Genomic DNA, 16,697 nt, shown 5'->3' with positions numbered 1-16,697 from the left:
CATTACAATGAAGTCCTTCCAGCCTTTTATAAGCTCCATTACATATAATACCACGGGCAGAATACTATGGGTGCACAATACCATGTGCCCCAAAACCATCACTGTTTAACCTGGTCAACATTGACTCTATCCTGAGTCGAGTTTACCTAACACAACACTACTAGGGGTGTGATCCATATTATACCCAAGTTCCTTACTATTTAACCAGTTATTACCCAATTACTTAACTTATCTGTATACGACTAGTGATAATTAATAGTATATCCAGCAATCATACAAGAGCACGTGATTAAAAAAACAATATAAATGTATAGAATGCAATACACAAGCGGATGCACATAATTTGAAATCAACTTCTCTTTATTATTCTTCGTTCAAGGTTACAGACTCGACACCACCCTGTGCACTCAGCTGTAGGGGTCTGCGCACTCAGCTGCAGACTCTACTATGCCTCTACACACTCACCTGTAGAGCCTCTTCCTACTGTTATCACTCAGGTTGTCCTTAAGCTCGGGAAAAGGATACAACCAAGGTAACCACAGACCAACTTTGGACTGCAGGTTCTAGCCAACCTGCAATCAGAGAGGGCTCTCTCTTTTAGATTTAGCTTTGTTGAAAAGGATTTTAGGCTAGGTCTCGAGTTCAAAGGGTTTTGGTTTTGTTTTTGGTGGGAAGGAAGATGTCTCAAGTAAAGAGGCAAAACATAGTCTGGTAAGTTTCAAACCATTGGGCGTGGAGTCAAGGAGTGGGACTGCTAGTGAGTTTTCTTGGTCACAAGAGAAATAAGGAGCAAGGTAGTTGCTCATGAAATAACACTTAAAGCTTAAAAGGATGGAATGAGGGATAAGGAATGAGAGGGAACAAAGAATCTCTCACTCGGCTTAAAAGGGGGAAGGTGAATGAGATCTGTCTAGGAGCAATTAAGAATTCCTAGACAACTGTCAAAGATAAATGGATTAGGGGGAAACATGAGCCATATGGAATTCATATTCATTTCTAACCCAGATGAAAACATAAAGAAATAACAGAAAATGAGCATAGAGGGCAGTTAAACCAATTCTAGACTATTCTTTCTTTCTACTATTTTAGACGGTGTATCAAATGGAAAAATAGAGCTAGGAAAACTTATTGAGTCATGTTGCAGCACAAGAATTCCAAATTCACTTCTTCAGAACCATTAGACACAGAGCATACAGTCTTTCCTCTTGGTACCGACATTTATTGCAAGTGGTTATAGTCCCACACTCTTGTCTGGCTCCTCAGGTCACAAAGATTGTGCTTCGGCCGGTTAGTTAGATAGCCAACCCACCCATGTAGGGCTTCAAGCAACTATCGTTTACTTTTCTTGGGAATCGTTCTCCATTTAGTTTGACTAGCTAGACTGCACCTCCATCGGTGACCTCCTTAACCACGTACAGTCCCAGCCAGTGCATTCTAAATTTTCCCAAAAAAATTTCAAACTTACTTTCATACAGCGGCACTAAGTCGTTTACCTTGAAGGTGCGCAACTTGATATGGTAGTCATGCCAGGCATTTTCACGTTGCTTTTGAAATCCACCCAGAAACTGCTCTTCCTCAAGTTATCTAATTGTGTGAGCCTTTCTTCTAGAGCTTCGCAGTCTGTCATGCTTGTGAGCACTACTATTCACAGACTAGGTACAATGTATTCCATCGACATGACAACTTTCATGCCATAGACTAATCGTAAAGGTGTTTGTCCCAACAATTTTTTGCATGTTGTCATGTACCTCCATAATATGGTAGGTACATGTAGGTCCCATTCATTTCGTTGTGCATTACATACTTTGGTTAGCGCAATCTCCAATATTTTGTTGAATGCCTCTACTGCCACATTAGCTTGTGGGTGGTATGGTGTACTTTTCTGATGATACATCTGGTACTCTTATGTGAGTGTGCTGATGGTTTCATTCAGGAAATGTGTTTCATCATCACTCATTAAGATTTTCAGATAGCGAAATCGTGTCAACACAGTTTCAAACAAAAACTTCGCAACCGTAGTTGCCATACAGTCTTTGACCGGCTGCACTTCCGTCCATCGTGTCAGGTACTCCGTCGTGATGATGATGTAGCGAGCGCCTGTCCTTCCCTGAGGTTTGATCGGTCCCACAAAGTCGATTACTGATTTTTCAAATAGCTGCAGTGTCATTTGTGGATTTAATGGCATCTCACCCCTTCGTGATGGTTTTCCAGTTCTTTGACATATATCGCAGGCCTTACAATGCACTTTTAAATCTTGGTCCAGGGTTGGCCACCATAATCCTGCGCAAAGAATCTTCTATGCGGTCATGCATCCTACATAGTGTCCACCTACAGTGCCCCCATGTGCTTCCGCGAGGACTTGACCTCGTTCAAATTTAGGTACGTATCTTCGCAATATCTCATCATTGTCCATTTTGTAGAGGGGCCCCGCGATGATAGAAAAGTCCACCGTGCACACCACCAATTCCTTCTTTTGTTGGACTGAGTATTCATTTGGCGCAATCTTTGTTTTCAGAAAATGGATTATATCTTCGAAGTGTCCATCCGCGACGCGCACTACAAAGAGTTGTGCATCAGGTAGTCCCTCCTCCAAATTCGTTGGTTTCTCGCCCGTCTCAATTTGTGACAAGTGATTTGGTCTTACGTTTAGGCGTCCCGGCTTGACTATGACCTCAAAATCATATTCTTGAAATAGTAAGAGCCATCTTCATATGTGCCCCCCCCAACACATGATTATTCACCAGTTATTTCAACACGGAATGGTCGGTATACATCTTGAAATGTCCTTCGAGTAAATTGTGTCGGTATTTTTGGAGTGCATACACCGTTGCCAACCCCTCGTGCTTGGTGGTGGAATAGTTCTTTTCTGCTTTGGACAATCTCTGACTTACAAATGCAATCGGGTGATCCATGCCCTCCACGCCATCCTGTGTGAGTACGGCTCCCAACACAATACACGACGCATCAACATGTACATGAAATTACACATCCCAATTTGGGAAGACAAAGATTGGAGCAGAGGCCAATTTCCCCTTTAGGACATCCAAAGTCTTCGTGAGATCATCATTCTAGCAATATGTAACGTCCTTTTTCAATAGATTTTCCATTAGCGCTATTATTTGGGCATAACTTTTGATGAACTTCCTATAGTATTCAGTGTGCCACAAAGTAGCGCGCAGTTGTTTAACACTTCGCAGTGCTTCCAAATTTAGAATAACGGCAATCTTCGCATGGTACACCATCAGTCCTCGTTTGTAGACCACATGTCCCAGCAGGTTTTCAAAGGGAATGAGGAATGTGCACTTCTTAAGGTTCAGCGCAATTTGGTGTCAGTGGCAAGTATCCAGCATCAAGCGTAAGCTTGCTACATGGTGCTTAACTAATCCAAAGACAGTCCAATCATCCAGATAGACCTCCAAGAACTTGTGGATGTATTCTTTGAATGCCACCACAACGATGCACGAAAATATAGCTAGCACGTTCTTTAGTCAAAATGGCATAACATTGTATTGAAAGTAGCCCCATTCGGTTGCGAAATTTGTTTTCTTCCTATCTTACGACGTGATCTTAATCTGATGGTACCCTGAGAACCCATCTATGAATGAGTATGCTTCCTAACCGCCAACATTCTTCAGTATTTCATCTGTGAATGGTGTCAGGAATGGATCATGTACACAGGCCTCGTTCAACTTTTTGAGGTCCACACATATTCTTATTTCACCCTTCAGTTTTTTCTCTTATACTACCATAGGACTCACCCAGTTAGATTCTTCCACTGGTTCAATAATTTCAGTTATGAGCATTTTGTCTAATTCGTCGTGGACCTTTTCTTTATACTTTGGATTCAAGAGGTAAGTTCGATGCTTAACTGGCTTCGCGTCAGGTTTTAGGGTGATCTTCATCATCCCTAAGTCACCAACAATCCCTTTTAGGTTAGTAATTTTGGTCGAGAACAAGTCATGGTATTCGCGGAGTATCTCAACAACCTTATCCACCGTGACATTGTCCCAATATTCCCCAAGCATTGTGTACTTCAGCTCTACCCCCATTCCAAAATTGACTTGCTTTGTCTTTAACAGTGGAGTGATGTTGGGGTCTTCAAGTGATGGTCCTCAAATCTCGTGATAGCCTTCTGTTACGGGAATAAGTACCCTAGGGCTTTGGGTTGGAACCAAACAGAGCAAGAGAGAAATACAGTAAGAAACATGCATACAACTTAGGCAACATGCTTATATAAACAAACTATGCAATAGCAATCATACCCGGATGTCCTTCGTTTGGGTGGTTCTAGCAGGGTTCAGACCCTCTACAACTCATGATGATCTTCAAATCTACCAATTCGAGCATACGTAGCAGCATATAGATAAAGAATTTTAATGAAATCAACTTTATATCATATAAGCAAATGAATAGTTATACATCAAAATAACATTCATAGATGAATTACAACAACATTTGATGCATAAACATGGTTAATCTCAGGAACAAGACAACATTTCTTTTTATTATAGAAATCTATACCTAACATGGAAAGAATTCACCTGAGTCTTCTTCTTCCAGCTCCAAGTGGAACCATCCTCTAGATCCATCCAGTCCCAGTCTTCAAAAACCTCCTTCCATAACCAATACCATGATATCTCAAGCAAGTGGGAGAATATCAACACTCAAGGAAACAAGGGTTTCCTGAAACTTAGGGAAGTGCTTGAAGCATAGGGATACTTCAGACTTAGTCGGGGATAATCTCAATATAGTAATTCCATCTCTTCTCCTCCTTAAGGCCTTCCCATAAAAGCCTATTTATACTTCTCCCATTTAGTTTTTTAGTTGGGAAACAGTTGGGCTAGGGGCACTAGGAGGTAAACAACAGGTAAAACCCGTGAAATCTGCCCATAGTTAAGAAAATTTGATTTTTTAAAGTGTTTTAACATAGATACGTGGGTTGGGTATGGACTAACCTGTGTGCACATGTTTTTATCTTAGGGAAAAGTAGCATATAGGGAACAAAACACTGTTTTTAAAATATTTGGACCAAGTCTAGAAGGAGGGTTGCCCTAGGCCATAAACCAAGTATCACAAGTACCAAGGGTGGTAATTGGAGCTATCAAAGATGCCCCCTAATATATGAGGTTAGAAGGGGAACATGATGGTTCAAATGTATTAAGTATATGGAAAGGAAAATTGTCGAGACTGAGAAGGAATTCACAAGAATTTAGCCTCCCAAGCCATAAAAAAAAGATCAGAAAGAAAATGTTGTCTAAGACAGGCATACCCATGCTTAGAAAAAGTAAAGCATGTTCGCATACCAAGTACAAGCGGATCCACTATGTACACTAGTATAAAGGACTAAAAGTACAAAATTGATCACTTGATCATGATCGAGAAAAATACATGTCTGAATATCACATATAAGAAGATGATCAATGAAGCTGATCACTGATGTCAAAAATTGATCCCAATAGTACCAAATGAACATGATGGAATAAGATGATACTACATCGCAACTCAGATGCCAACATATAAGATGTCGTTGTGAAGGACTGCAACATATAAGGTGGATGGTGTCGACTAGGAGTAACAGGAGCAACTGACAAGTGAAACAAAACATGCTAATGCAACCCGAGGTCTTCACTGTCCGCCGTGGTACATTTCTACACAATGGGAATAAATTATCTGAAGTCGATCATGTGAGAAATAATTTGATTATTGGTCATTGATGTATACCGTTAACAAATGAGAGTCTAGTCACTGATAATGATAATGATATTCCCCGGATGTGGGTGGCACCATCACCCTTAATGCTTCTCATGCAGATAATTAAAGTCCGGTACTGCCAGCTGCAGAGTAGCGTGGCTTCCCGAGACTTAACCTTATGTGAGCATGAGGAAGGTATTAATGCGGGATCGGTTAGCAGATCTACATTAATGGCTTGCGCTGATCGATGCAACATTCTCTCAATTATAATCATGTTGTTCCTCAATGTTTTCATCACGCCTCATGCCCAGTCGCTCGGCAAAGGAACCTGGTTAGCGGAGGCTGTTGGTTATGGACTGATTTTGGTTTACTGCCATGAGCTCTAGGTAAACATTATCAAGGGTAAGCTCTCCCCTGTTCTGGATTTACGCATTGGTGGTATTGTGTTGTCTTGTGTAAGTTTTGTTGGGCATCCCTTTCGCCTCAACTGACTCTGTTCTATCGTCTCTGCTGTCTATAATCTCTCTGCGCCCTACCACATGTCTGTCATTATGGTTCGTTCGGGTAAGAGGCATCATTCAGGGCGACGTCGTGACAGTCGCTTGCATCCCTTAGCCGGTCATGCAATGGAAACTGAGTCGGCGCCCATCAATCCCCCCCCCCCCATCCACGAAGCTGTGCCACCTTTGAGCTCTGGTCGCAAGCCTATTCCGAACAGTGCCTTCCAAACCACACACTTTAAATTTCAAAGTAATTTGAACAGGCCCCTTATTACTTCTCACATCACCATTATTCTTTCGGAAGAGGAAAATCAGGTCTCCCCTCTAGCCTGCATTGCTCCTGATCCTTCCCAAAGTAGTGAGCATTCCATGGACAAAGACAGCCTGGAGAATTGGAAAAGTGAGAAGTCTGGATAGGAGGAATTTCTCAAAAATATTCCTCCCCTTGAAGATACAGGACTTGCTGCTGAGGAAGGGACTCAAGGTGAAGCAAGCCATTCCATGGCAATCCCTGGCAGCGATTTGGGCGGCAATGAAAGTTTGAGAACCGGCGGTGCAGGTCTGGCTGAGGAGAAGAATCATGGCAAGGCAAAGGAGGGGTAGCGCCACCTGGGACTGCCTCTTTATTTTTTGTTTTGGCTACTGTTTCAGGCTCACAGTCAGGTTTCAGCACTCATGACCTATTGTTTTTGGCTTCCAGCTGGGGATTTGGTGATACATTTTGTGTTGGTTTGCATTGATTTTGTGTTTCTGTGGCTCAGTTCTCTTTCTCAGCTAAATATGTCACTCTCTATGTCTTTCATCTGGTTTCTTGATCTTTGTAACTGGTCTCCCCGGCTTCTGTTTGTAAGGGGGTAGTTCTGTTCTGTTGAGCACTCTCAAACTATATCTCCTGAGGCCTCGACACTATGTAAAAATATTTTGCTTTACAGTTAATAGAATTTAGTATTTGCAGAGAAAAAAAAATGATAATGATATTCAAGGTACCCAGTACAATCTAACAAGTGCTAATGAATGAGCTGAACTCGAACACCTGGAAGAATCTATCAATTAGGGGACAATGATGGTTTCCCCTTTTTGATAGCGAAGGAATCTATAACTGATGACTGTAAACCCCAAGGTAATACCAAATGGACTCTATACCTTTGTCCCATAGCAATGAGTAGTAGTCGATAGCAAAATATTTGCTAGAAGGAAGGCATTAAGGCATCCTTCATCAATCTAGCACGAGTGTATCCCATAGGCCAATAATGTGGAAGGAATCAGATGAAAAAGATGTAGTAACCTAACCAAAGCACGTTTCTAGCATACACAAGATGTAGCTAGCACACGATAGAAACCCTCTGAACCAACCAATAATGAAAGCTGACACAGAGGTGAGGAATCCACCAATAGGGTCAAATGGAAACCAAGGGACTGCACGAATCCCAATATGTGATAATGAAAGCTGATGTCGAACACAAGGGAAACCACCTAGTGAAAGACCCATGATACTGATTGATGTTGAGGACAAGGTGACTTATCAATAAGGAAAATAGGGTCAGGGTACGGCTCTAGGCCTGCCCTTAGAGAAATATGTCGTCGTCAATAAGCACAAGACCTGCCAGCAAGAAGTGAATGGAGACCTTCTCAAACTGGCACAAGCAAAGGACCAATATAATTGATGTGATGACAAACATGACACTGACAACTAGGGATTGCTGACTAAAAAATAGGTCAAGAGACACTGCAGAGAGGCCGACTCAGGCTTAATTCCCTTGAACAAAAGCACAACTCAATGATGACTATATGGTAGTGTATGATAACTCTGTATAAGTTTGTCATGTAGGAGGCACCAGCAAACTCTCCATATGATTGGAAGAAGTAACCAATCAGAGGAGAACTAACTCAATAACAAGGTTAAAGCGTACCTAAGTCAAACTAAATCTCGCCCAAAAATGGAGGAGAGACTTTCTTTTGAGTGCTTTGTTCAAGGGCAACATGACTGACTCTAGCTGCCAACAATATACATAAATGTTGTCCCATTCCCACTCTTTTTGGAATATATAATTTTTTTGTCTTTTTCTTTAAGCTGGAAAAAGAATAAAAAGAATGCTATAGTACAGTGGAAAGAATGAGTGTCAGAGAAACAGATGATCTAGTTCTTGGGATGGGAACAATCCTATTCTCAATGCAGGGAGCCAAAACTGGTCAAGGACACTCAAAGGGATGTTCCTTCCACAGGTCAGAGGGTGCGTCAAGTTGTAGAAGATAAGTGATTGCATGGTTGATTTTGCAGAAGACATGGTCAAATAGGTGCCTTGAACACGAGTACAAGTGAAGCTCGCTCAAGGTCAAAAGGTGTAAATAGTCAAAATGTAATGTAGCTGTACAACTCAACACAAAGGAGCCTCTAGGGTATAAGGCCAGAAATAAGCATAGAAGCAAGGAGAATGTGTCTTCAATGCACATGTCATGGTGGGACTAAAGAGGACTCCCAAGCCTACTGAATATGACAACATGGGCAACCAATGTCAGTGAGGTGCTAACTACGATGCCCATGTAAAGGATGACTCTACCATTGCATCATTATTAAAAATCGGTGAGTGAACATGGTTTGCTAACCAAGACACGACGGGGTCAACCCTATGGCTAATGTATTGTTGAATGGAGGCTAGTATGCGAGATGCAATGGAAAAATGGTTTCCCTAACCTATATGCCAGCAAGTGAATGATACCTACCATGACGGGTCAATGGTCATGGGACCAAAATAAGATCTCGAAGAAGTGTCCAAAATATCCTGAAACAATAACTAATACTCGACAATCCAAGCCGACAAATCAAAAAACTCATGAGACGAAAAATCAAGTTTTGAGAAAATGTTTTGAAATTTCGAAGCTATATATTGACTTTTAGACTCACAAAATTTTCATTGCTGTTTGGAAAAAAGTTGTGGATCGAAAAAGGAGAAAACTTGCCTATGAAGAATTCGACCGTTCAAATCGCGCCAAAGTTACCAGGTAACCCTCAAACCATAATTGCAATGTTTTTTTATACTTTTTAGAAGTTTTTATTAAGATTTGACCGTGGGAATTCATGTCAAAAAATCCAAGTCTACGTACACGTAGGTTGGCTATGACAAACCCGTGTATACGATGGCCCTACATGTGACTGTGTGTGAAGGGAACCCACGTGTACATGAGTTGAAGTTCAAACTCAAATTCTAATAGTTGAAAATCATTTCTTTTTCAGGATGACCATTATGTTGGGGTCCAGGTTTGAACAATCTATTCACCATTTTTCCTGCATTAATTTATCAATTCAGGTGCGATCCTTTTCAAGGTAACACACAAAATATATGTAGGGGAAAGGTTACCATCTGTCACCGACCAAGGGCTCGTGATTAATACTCAAAACATTGATGTAAAAATGAAATTAATTATATCACTTAAGAAAAGCAATTACAAGAAATAACAATCTACAACAGCAACCATGAAATGATAACGGCACACAACAAGAACTATGCAGCACTTGATCAGAAGAGCAGGCCCAACTCTCTGATCAAGGTTTCATTAATCACAGCAGAGAATAGAGCAGCAAAATAAGTGATGTTTTATTAACTGGAAGAGAACTGTTACAATGTTGAAGGGGAGTCCCCCTTTTACTTGAATAATCTATCTTTTATACACAGCAAAGGAGAAAAACGTCTTTCCCCAAAACCTAGTAACCATATACCCATAAATATACATTATTTTAGTACGACATCGACACCAGATGAACATGATCAGAGAATGGTCCAAGAATGGTTCAGGGATCTGCGACTCTAGCTACATGGCTTCCATATGGCTGGTGGTTGCTGTGAATTACGGATCTGCTACAACATGATGAAATATCGGTACCTGTTTTCTGGGAGCTATGGTCAAACATGTGTTTAGTGTTGTGAATAGGCAAAACCCCACAACTTTAATTCATTAATAAAATATTCAAATAGATAGGAAAAGGGTAATTACCTTGCAGATTTAGCATGGTAAATATGAATGAATAAGTGCAAAAAGGACAAAAAGAGGGATGGAAATGCAACGGAAAGATAGCCTGATTTGGTGCCCAACATCTCCCCCAACTGGCCTTCTACATGTCCTCATGCAATTCATCGCCTCCGCAGGTCTGGGTTATCCAGACCGTTGGCTTCCTAGAGCTGAGCGAGATCATACTCTTTAACCATCTATATCCCTGGAACCTTAAAACCTTCTGAGAGGAGGACTTCTTTCCACCAATCACTCGTAACATTATATGCTAGGGTGTAATCCTCCACTGCAAACCAGATGATGGGGAATTGGAACTGGATACCCATCCACCAGACCCCGCATGTTTGGACACACGCAACATACTTGGGTACTCTGGTGAGTGCTCGTGCAAAATTCAGTGCTCCAAATGGTTCCCTATTCTAGACAGTTGTAGGTGACATCATCCATCTTTTTTTACAGCAATCAAGGGCTTCATTTTGAAATGTGACTAATTGCCTGACACAAATATCAAGGCACCATTTTTGTGTCCTTTGCATCCTTTCCTTATTTCCTTAAATTCCCAAAAAGGTGTTGTGTTTAGTGAACATGGTTATTGACCTTTGATGTTCTCCTCTTACTATAAATGGCTTTGTAACATGATTGGACTCAAATGTATTAAAAGTCTTCTGCCAACTGATCTGATTAAAAGTGTAAGAGATGAGAGAACTTATATGAATGTCTCCCACATATGTGATAGGTTGAATTCTTTGTCCAGGTGCAGTAAATACCCATGCATGTAAAACTCACACATCAAATGCTGAGTTGGCACGTCATGGCTCCTCAATATGCAGAGGAATTGTACACCATCCTCTATTTCATAACTAAGTTGTTCTTGATGTTGTCCATGCAGAATAAAAGAAAACATTCATGCAAGAATAAATATTAACAAGAAGCAGGGGTATGACATGCCATCACCTCTTTGCTAAGTTAAACATCTACTCCTTATCAGTTTTCAACTCTGCCACTTGCCTTTCCAACTGCTCCATCTTGAGTTGTTGCTTTGCATGCCTCAACCTCATGACATCTATATGCTTCACATATTCGAAAATGGTTGTGGAGGCTTGTTCCTGAGTTCTTTTTACCTTGCTCTGATACTGAGCTGCGGTGGATTTCCATGTCTGCACTTCCGCTGTTAGGACATATTCACGGTCTTCAAATAGCTGCTGGACCGGGTCTGTTTGAGTGGAAATAGAAGTTGTGGCTATAAGTTCCATCTGAGTCCCTACTTCAACTACTGTGGCTTGGAACTTTTTGGCCTGTCACTTGTATTTCTTCACCAACTTCTGCAATTTGTGTACCTTGTTCCTCAACTTCCTAACCTCTGTCTTAAGCCGCATTGTTTCTCTAAATTGCGTTTGGTATTTTTGTTTGACAAGTAGTCTTCATTGTTCACACAGGTGCACCCATTCTTGCTTAACAAAAACCTCTTCAGTTTCTACAACTGGTTCAGCTACAGGTAAATCCCCGGGGATAGCTTCCGCTATGCTAACTGTCAAAATTTCTTCAACTTCCCGTTCTTCCTGGATTATTTCTTGTTTTATGGCCTTCTTGCCTGGCCTTATCATTGGCTCATTTGTCGATACCGCTTTGCTTGGTCCCTCCTCTTCGCCAACAGTTGCTTCCTTTTGTTGTGGGATCACCACGACCAGTGGTGCCCTTGTGAGATGATCACCCATTAATATGTCTACTAGAACCCCTTCAGGTTCCCCTGCCTTAGGGATATCTGCCTCTTCTTCCATTTCAGGCTCCAAGGTGCTTGTCCCCTGGGCAACATGTATCCCACCCGGTTGTGGTGTTTGTGATAATTTCAAGGCAGGAGGAACGACAATATCTTATTCTTTGCACTAAGGGGAACAAGATACCCTTGCTCCTTTTAGGATAGAAGAGAAGAAGGAAAATTGGCAGGGATCTTCAATGTTTGGTCCCGAGGTTGACGCTGGTTCTTGTGGAGTAGCACCAGCCTCATGCCCTACTTCTCCCAGAACTTCCTCCCTAGATTCCATGGTTCCCCTAGCTCTAAGTTCTTCTCGTCCTGATTCATCCTCCTCCATTTTTCCTATGGTCATGGTGGCCATGACCTCTTCTTCATCCGAGTTGTCTTCTTCCATTAGTTCCATGGCGGCAGGAGGTCCTTGTGGGGTGCCTTCGACCACAATATCAACCAATTCTCCCATCCTTTCTTGTTGTGGTACCTCTGTTGTTGTCATGTTGTTAATTTGCTCTATTATCTCAACAGTCGAGGCTGGTTCTTGTGAAAGAGACTCGGTCATGGTACTAGTAGGCCTTTCTATGTCGACTACTGTGTCCTCCATCAGTTTCGCAATTGCAGCTTGCTCTTAAGGAGCAACCTCTTCTTCAAGTTCTTCGGCTTCCATTTCCATCTCCTCTGGATCATCTTGGTCAACATAGTCATCTACTTCTCCATATTCTTCCTCCATTGCTTCTGGTTCATCTTCCTTGGTGGCCATAGTTGCTACTATCTCTTCCTTCGTGGAATTCTGAAATAGCTCCCATAGAATCAGAATCTGTCTAATTGCATTCATTACTAGTAGCTAGACCAACCCGTGATGGGTAATGACTGCCATCACTTGTTGCAACCGTTGAGCAGAATGTGCCATCAACTAAAGACTCCTTAGTAAGAAGTAAGGCATATTTAATGAGAATGCCTCTGCTTCAGGAATTGGAGGTGAGCTAATATCTGGAGATGATATTTAAACACAGTGGAGTATCTCCCCTTGCAAGTTATATATTTCATTACAAACTCTGCTACCTCTCCCCATGGATGCGGTAACGAGTTTCAGTCATATCCTCGACCCCTCTAAGCAATGCTTTCTCCTGCTTGCAAAAAGGCTTCGAGAAACTCCAGGAGGGAAGTCCTCCTCGAAAGCCATCTCTGTCCATTTTGAAGGAGCCTGTTAACTTCTACAATGGCTTCCTCTATAATACGGACTTCTATCCCATGGACCCAAGAACTTTCTTCTCCCAGATTGAGTGCGAATTTCACCATAATTGCCTCATTGAACCCCCTCAACCTGTCAAAGTAGAAATCCCAACCTGCATTTTCAAAGACCTACCATGCCTCCCAATTGTTTCGAACTCTTATTGTGACTTCTGACTCATGTTGCATAGACCGTCCACCCACTCATCGCTATAGAGGCAAGATCGGCATTACGAATATAGTTAGCTAGTAGGGGAAAATGACAAGGACCCAAACCATTGGCAATAGTAATAACGTAATGGTCGCTTAGAGGAAAAGGATGGTACAATATTAGCACATCTAAAGAAATCTCAGAGAATGATGGTGGGTTATGGCAGTACACGGTTGGATGTTTCAATGGTTTAATGCGACGTGTTGGGGAAGTGATTGGATATGGCTTTTTGCGTATGAATACAAATTCCAATGCATCGAGATCGTGATTATGAAATCACCGTTAGCAATGTGAATCATGTGATATGAATGCATTTTGTTGGTACGCCATCATTTATTATGACACCCCCCCGCCCCCAACTTAATTATGGCCGTCCGCAGCACGTATTGATGTCTTTTGGAATATTTTAATTAAATCTGTAAAAGTCAACAGAGACGTACCTGGGGACCTACCTTGTGGTGGAGTAACAACAAAATGACTGACAGAGTGTCAGCAACACAGAGTAACAACAGCAATGGAGTAACGGCAACATCGAGTGATAGCAATGGTGGAGTAATAGCAGCGGCGAAGTAACAATAGTTATGGAGTAACAATACTGGCGGAGTAACAGTAGTTGCAAAGTAACAGCTCCAGCGGAGTAACAGCAGTTGTGGAGTAACAACATTAGCGGAGTAAGAGCAGTTTTGGAGTAGCAACACTCGCGAAGTAAGAGCAATTGAAGAGTAACGACACTGGCGGAGTAACAACACCGAGTGTTACATTTCTCATGGCTATATTCCTTTGTTATTCCTGCAAAATACAAACAAGTGAGTAATAAAAATTTGTTCTTTTTTATTTTTTTAGAGAAAAATGAGAGTTTCCTTTATACTAACAACCATTAAACCAGATGAATCAGAAAGATGCTTGACAAAGGCATCTCTAGAGGCTGGATGGTGGTATAGCTTTATACAGTGTCCATTTACTAAGAATGAAGTATGATTCTCGTATATTGTAATTGGTCTAACTGTTCCATTGTCAAACATTGCGTCCACTTCATATGGTCCCATCCAACGTGTGCGAAGTTTGCCTTTGAAATCTTTAAACCGAGTGTCCTAAAGTAATTCCCAATCCCCTGCATGAAACACCTTGCTCTTGATGAATTCATCATACCATTTCATTATCTATTGTTGAACGGCAGTAGTTTTTTGTACAGCTACCGATCAAATCTCGTCCAATTCATTGAGTTGTTCCAGGCAATTTTTCTGTGCTTTTGATAAATCTAGGCCTACTTCTAAATCCATTCTGAGCACGCTGATCTCAAATTCTACTGGAAACAAAGGGGATTTCCCATTGACTAACTCAAATGGAGAAAACCTAGTTGTGCTCCGCCATGTTGTTCTGTACACCCATAAAGCTTCTGGAAGTTTCTATGCCTAGTCCCGACAATGACTTGCTACTGTTTTTGTCAAGATATTTTCCAATATCTTGTTTGTATTTTCTACCTGTCCATTCGCTCGAGGATGATAAGGGCTTGTCACTCTTTGTTTAACGCCATATATCTGCATCAACTTCCCTATCATGTGAGATGTTAACTGCGCTCCTCCATCTAACACAATTTCCCTTGGAGTACCATATTGAGCAAAGATTTCTTCAAAATGAAAGTCTGCCACTACTTGCTCTATTGCTCTTGCGACCGCTTTGGCTTCCACCCATTTAGTCACTTAATCAGTGCAGACTAAGACACGAGCTTTCTGATGAGAAGGGGGATTGAAATTCCCAACAAAATCGATGGACCATTTCTCGAAAGGTTCAAGGACTATCTGGGGCTATAGAGGCATTTCATCTGCTTTCCCAAGTTGTCCCATCTATTGGCAACTATCACATCTACAGACATAATCCTAAGCATCACAAAAGATGGAAGGCCAGTAGTATCCCATTTGCAGCACTTTGTGGCCTATTCTCTTATCTACAAACTGTCCTCCACATGGTCCATCATGGGAAACCTTTAATATCTCATAGATTTCGTCCTCTGCCACACAACACCAAATCTATTGATCAACCCTTGTATGAAAGAGATACCTTGCCACATGAATATCAGGTACTATGATGAATAATCTTCCTCTGATCCTTATATGACAAATGATGAGGCACCTTCCCTGTATCAAGATAATTAGCAATATCTGCATACCACGGAGTGTTAGTAGAAACTACAAAAAGATGTTCATCTGGAAAATTATCTTCAATTGGTGTATTCTTACCATAATTTTCTATCCTAGACAGGAAATCCGCAACCGCATTGTCCTTCCCTAGTTTATCTACTATAGTAATGTCAAATTATTGTAGTAGAAAAAGCCATCTTGTAATGTGACCAGGGGTAATAGGTTTATTCATTAAATACCTGATAGTTGCACGATCAGTATGTACAAAGGTAGGATGCCCAGTAATGTAATGCCAAAATTTGTTGATGGCATAGATGACAGCAAGGAACTCTTTTTCAGTTACTATGTAATTTAATTCAGCAGGGGGAAAATTCTGACTAACATAGTAAACTACATATGGTACTCTCTCCTCTTGCTGTCCCAATACCGCACGAATTGCTATTTGGGAAGCATCCATGTGAATATGGAATGGTAATGTCCAGTCTAGCCCTCTAAGGATCGGAGCGCTACAAACCAAATCCTTGATTTTTGTGAAAGCTACATCACAGTCACCTGTCCACATAAAATCTAAATCTTCTGTCAGCAATTGAAAAAGTGGATGTGCTACTCTAGTGAAAGTTTCTATAAATCGCCTGTAATAACCAACACAACCAATAAAGATGTACACCTGTGTGGGTGTTTTGGGTGTCGAAAAATGTAGAATTATCTTTATTTTAGCCGAGTCCATCCGGATTCCTTCAGCCGAGAGCAAATGTCCCAGAACAATTCCTTCCTCCATCATCATATGGCATTTTACCATACTTAAGGAGACTCATGCCTGTATGCACCTTTCAAGAACTTTCTCTAAATTTCTCAAACCTTCTATAAATGAATCCCCATATGGAGTAAAGTCATCCATGTAAATTTCAACACTATCATCCACCAAATTAGAGAATATCCCTAAAATTGCCCTCTAGAACGTTCCAGGTGCATTACATAGGCCAAAAGGAAGGACCGGTATGTGAATGTTCCCCAGGGGGCATGTGAAAGTAGTTTTGTCCTGATCTTTAGGAGCTATTTGGATCTGGTTATACCCATTAAATCCTTCTAGAAAGAAGAAGAACTTTTTTCCAGCCAATGTGTCCAAAACTTGGTCAATAAATGGTAAAGGAAAATGATATTTCTAAGTCGGTTTA

The sequence above is a fragment of the Pinus tabuliformis genome, chromosome 6, assembly GCF_031772625.1.
Source record: "Pinus tabuliformis cultivar Carrire ecotype Pingquan chromosome 6, CPIR1, whole genome shotgun sequence".
Taxonomy (NCBI): domain Eukaryota; kingdom Viridiplantae; phylum Streptophyta; class Pinopsida; order Pinales; family Pinaceae; genus Pinus; species Pinus tabuliformis.
This window is presented reverse-complemented; position numbering follows the sequence as displayed.